At 34.3% G+C, this 5296-nt stretch overlaps 1 long non-coding RNA gene across 1 annotated transcript; it reads left to right on the forward strand.

The window, feature by feature from the left end:
* Window positions 1-874: 874 nt before the first annotated feature.
* LOC127247187 (uncharacterized) lies at window positions 875-2051 on the forward strand. The gene is made up of 2 exons (XR_007837833.1): window positions 875-1236; window positions 1886-2051. It is a non-coding gene; the product is annotated as an uncharacterized LOC127247187 (long non-coding RNA).
* The last annotated feature ends 3245 nt before the right edge of the window (window positions 2052-5296 follow it).

Here is a 5296-nt window from a genome sequence, read left to right on the forward strand (position 1 = left end):
TTTATTTAAATAATATTAAAAAAGAGAAATTTAGAATAACAGACCCACACCATTCTAAAATATCTATATATGTATGAGATAGGTACCCACCAGGCCAGGCCCGTTATAAGAACCAATTAATAGCCAGTGAACCAGGCATATGCCCAGTCCGGCCGCCCATATTTATTGGGCCGGGCCGGGCCTTACATGAATTTAGAGTAGATGAACATATTTAAAGCCCACGAATGAAGTTATGGGCCTAAAATCACTATCGATAGCCAACTATATGTCTATATCTACTTTGAATATGGCCAGACAGACAGACGTAAAATGGGAATTAAAGGCAGAAAAAAGGGTAGGAATAAAGGCAAGGAGAGAGCGAATGGCGAGCAGAGTACAGTAGAGATGCCCAACAAAATCTTGTTCAACTTTCTCTCTCTCTCTCTTCACTTGTCTTGTAATTATTCCATTATCGTACAGAGCAATAATCTTGAAAATGAGCCCAGAATCCATAACATAATGGTTGTCCACTAGACTCCTTCCTTAGAATATATCTTTTACTTCCAAAAGTGTAACTGTCATTATCCTTAATGCACCACAAAAGAAAAGATTCAATCCACTGAGAAAGGTGGCAAAGAAGAGAAAAAAATAAAAAATAAAAACTATTCCCACCAAAAAAAGCATATATATGTGATGGTGTTGGTGTACTGGGATTTTTGTGGTACTTTGTACTGGCAAAAGGTAAGCATAATAATGATACCAAAGATGGGGAGTTGGGTTTCCACTAAGGCCAGCCCATATTGTAGTTGTTGTTGATGTTAACTTAATTGAGAGAATATATATATGATATGTGCACCAACCATCTGTCAACTTATTTATATTGGATGGTGCTGGTGCTGGTGCTGCAGCCGCATCCATCTACAGCTACTGCACTGCCAATGGGGAATTAATTAAGTGTTGGCCTGGCCTGGGTGGTAGTGGTGGTGCATGGTGTCTATATTTTATTTTATACACTTATTCTCGATCATATATATATATATGTTCCTTCTTCACCTTAGTTATTGCTTTCCAATCATTCTTACATTTCTTAGTTGGGTTTCGGATTCCACTTTGAAGCAAGATAGGACTTGCACTTGCACTTGCACTTGCCTTTGCCTTCAATCCACTTATGCTTCTTATTAGCACCTGACTTACTTGGAAAGTGCAGTTTATGTAGGACCCCCCCATTCAATTCATTTTCTTTGCTTCAAAAAGAAGGTGTCAAATATCAACTCCATCCAATTGAGTTCAACCTTTTATAAATTCAATTAACTCATTTGTTATATACATATATGTATGTCAATCACCCTCCACTCAAACCCTGTTAATTAATATCATAAAATGTAGGCTAGGAAATCACCAGCCTTGAAGCAAAAGATTGATACCTAGTATATATGAATCCATGCAAGGCAAGGCAAGGCAATAATATTGCATGCTTGGAAGAACCACACAAGCTAACTACTTTAATTAGAAAATAAAAAACCCTAATTTGTTGTACATGCATGCATGATGTATATATGGATGTGGAATTATATATGATCCTAATTAACCAATAATATTCTAGAATTCAAATAGTTATGAAAGAAGCCAAACGCCAATTGGGAGATATGAGGATCAAAGATTTTGAATGGAATATCACCTCCAGGAAAGTTCTGGGGTGCATGGGTTCACGTTCACATCGAAGGGGTCCCCAGATAAACCTTTCTTGCAATTAATAAATTATGAAAAATACAAAGTGAATCAATTAAATTGACTCGAATTAAATTACCTTACCTGCTTTAATTTGTTTGTTCACTTGGGAAATTGGGTTGTGTTGTGTACATGTCCAAAGTGGACAACTTTTGGTAACATCGATCTCTTTCCCCAGGAATGGGTCCACACCACAGAGTTCCACAAAAAATGAGAATTGTGTACAGAGAGAGGTGGGGCAAATTAAAGAAATACAGTGGGATTCTTGGAGGGGTCAAATGTCGATATTGGGAGTGGGGGCCATACAAGAAACAAAAAAAAAAAAAAAAAAAAACCTACAATAAATGAGTTTTTAGTAGTTGTGAGAATGGAATCATAGTGCAGACACGGCATGGCGTTCATTATAAGTGGGGGGCTTTTGTTAGGTTGGCATTTTCATGATGATGTTTCTTCTGTCTGGATATGATATTAATATATACACACATACACCTATCACATTATGATTCTGCCATGTATTTGTCAATTATTTGTCTTCTTTCCATGTCCTAAAATCTATTCTGACAAATCAATCAATGTAATGGATGGATATGTCATATATATACATGTGTGTGTTTCTGCATCTACTCTTCTTTTTCAATATTAAAGATGCCTTGCTATATTTTGCCACTTGAATAAAAGCAACTCTTAGGCATACTAGAAGCTACCTCTCATTTATTAATAAAATTTATAACACTGCCCCACCAAGAAAACCAAATATTATATATATATATATATATATATATCAACGGGGAATTTGATCCTTCATCATATTCATCACGGATTATTTGACCCATTACTTTATTCACACCCCTCATTCAAATCAAAGAATAATTCATACCTGTAGCATCAGTCATAATTGGGATATCTAAAGTTTTTTATTGCTATTGTTTTAAAAGAAAGAAAAAATACTATAATAAATATAGCAAGTGCAGTTGGGTCTGCTACATGGTATTGTCACAAGTCATCATCACTATCGCAATAGTGGCATAAACAAAAGCGGAAATTAAATGATATATAATAATTATATGTGTGATGGAGGGAGGTGTGCATAGACATGTTATAGTCAAAATAATTAGGCCAACCAACCCTATTCCCAATTCATGAATTAGTATGCAATCAATCATACAATATTAATTAGTAACCAATTAGTTATTTATTTAATTGTGATTCAAATGAGTTGGCTTGGCTGATTGAGTTTTGAAGAAATTAAAGTTGATTGGTAAAAGTGCGAGTCTTGCTAATGAAACCTGCTCGTGCGTGCTACTTTAAAATATTTGTATAAACTTTAATTAATTATATAAATGCTATGTGGTCGAGATGTACGTAGAATGAATATTGATTAACCAATGCATATATTATTTAAGTATTAAAAAAAGAGTTGATAACTTGGGTGCTTTGTATTTGATTATTATTATTATTATTAATTAATACATACAATTAATTTAGTGGGACCGGGGAATATATGGTTTCAGTTCATAAATTATTGCCCTTCAATTAATTTGGCAAACAGCCTCTCCTCACATTAGATAATAATATCCTCATACTTAGCTAGAGTTACTTTATTATGATTATTATTATTATTAAAAGCACGGACAATATATACAAAGGTGAATTGGTGAAATAGATTTGGCTAATTAAATTTAAATGAACAAGTAATTTCTTGGCCGAGGTATTATTACAAATTAAAACTAACTAAAATACTATAGCAGCATCAGCAATGATGACGTGCAGGTGCAGGTGCAGGACTATTTTAAAGAAAAGACGGATGTAATAAAAACTCTCGCCACTTACTATAATCAAAAGATGAGAATAAATAAATAAATTTGTGCTGGGCAGAGAGGGACAAAAGTGTCCCAGTTTTGTGGGCTCTACAGAGGAAGATCTCCAAACCACATTATAGATATATACACACACATACGTATACTTTCTGTATGTATATGTCAGATGGGATGAATGTGGCCCATCACCATGCCTGCCTTGCTTCTCTCATCCATAACCATCTCCCATCCCTCTCACAGACTTTCTCTCTCTCTCTATATAAGATATGTATGAATGCAATAACAATAATAATAATATCTGTTACTTTGGCACTTTGTCCTTATTTATTAAAATAGATATATGTGATATGATACGGACAGGTAACTCAAAATCATTTTAGATGTGGAAAAGTAAGAGCACAGCACCCACCCCCACCCCACCCCACATGAGAAAGAGAAAACAGATCTTAATTGAGAGAGAGAGAGAGAGAGAGAGAGAGAGAGCATCGCCTGTATTATTATTAAATTAAGCAAAATACCAAATGGAGGAGATAAGCACAACTGATCACCTTCATACATCATAATCCATATTTTTGTCTTTTCCGCCCTCTCACTCTTCCTCATCCTATTTTATAATATTTTAATTTATTAATGTTATTGTTGTTATGGCCCCACCCATCGTATATAGTTATTGCATCATATTAGTTTGTTACTGTTATTATATATAAATAAACCTTAATTGATCTGATCGAGATCTCTTCCGCTGCAGCAGCGGTGAAATGGAGCTGTGGCCGAAGTCGAAATCGAAATCAAAATCAAAATCAATTCTTTTAATTTTTGCTGTAAAAGAGCTGAGTCAGAATCTTGTGTGCCACATGGCACGTGCTCAACTGCGCCTTCTGTATGTTAATGATTTGTGTGTCCAATGTATTGCTACTATTTTAATGTCCAGTATCTAGCGAAATTGAATTTATAAAAATAATTTTTATATATGTCTAGTCCAAGTTGATCAACATTCTTGTTATAATGGTAATATGCTAGGAAAATAAGAAAATTCTGGTAAAAAATAATCTCAATTAATTAACGTCAAATCCAATGCAATCCAATTTGTTTAATCATATATATATATATAATTAAACATGCTACCACTATGTATTTAAAATGTTGTTTATTTTTTGTTGGTTAAAAAAGCATGGATATTTTATGTTTCACAACGCGGCGGCTAAGGCTTCACTGTGACACATTAATTAAAAACAATGATTATGGCAATCAACTGTTGTCATGATCACTCTGGTTGAACAAGGAAATTAGGATAAAAGGGGAATTACTCCAGTTGTTCTTGGGTGCCTTTTAAAAAATTCAGAAATCAATAATTACTAGTTTAGTTTTAGGCATTTAATTTAATAATAAAATGCATTATTGAAAAAAAAGAAAGAAAAGGGCGGAGGAAAGGAGAAGATTTCGGACTAGCGTGGCTGTCTAGTCGTCGTGGATGGTGTCATCATTGCTTATCAGAAAGGAAAATACATATGAATTAGTAATAATGGAACCCAGAAAAGAAAAAATTAGAAAAAGGAAAAGGAAAAGCCACCGGAATTGAAGAAAGGACAATATAAAATGTGAAAGTGCATAAATTTCCACTGACAAAATTGTCTTGATTGCACCTGTATTTCTGCCCCATAAAGGAAAACTCCAACTGACATATTCTAATGAATTGATGTCGATTCTGCTAAGGTTTTTCATCTCATGGGGCCCACTACCAATCCTTTTCCATGCCCATTCTCACATTAAAC

This window comes from Andrographis paniculata, unplaced genomic scaffold (assembly GCF_009805555.1).
Source record: "Andrographis paniculata isolate CXL003 unplaced genomic scaffold, ASM980555v1 Contig32END, whole genome shotgun sequence".
NCBI classification, from domain to species: Eukaryota; Viridiplantae; Streptophyta; class Magnoliopsida; order Lamiales; family Acanthaceae; genus Andrographis; species Andrographis paniculata.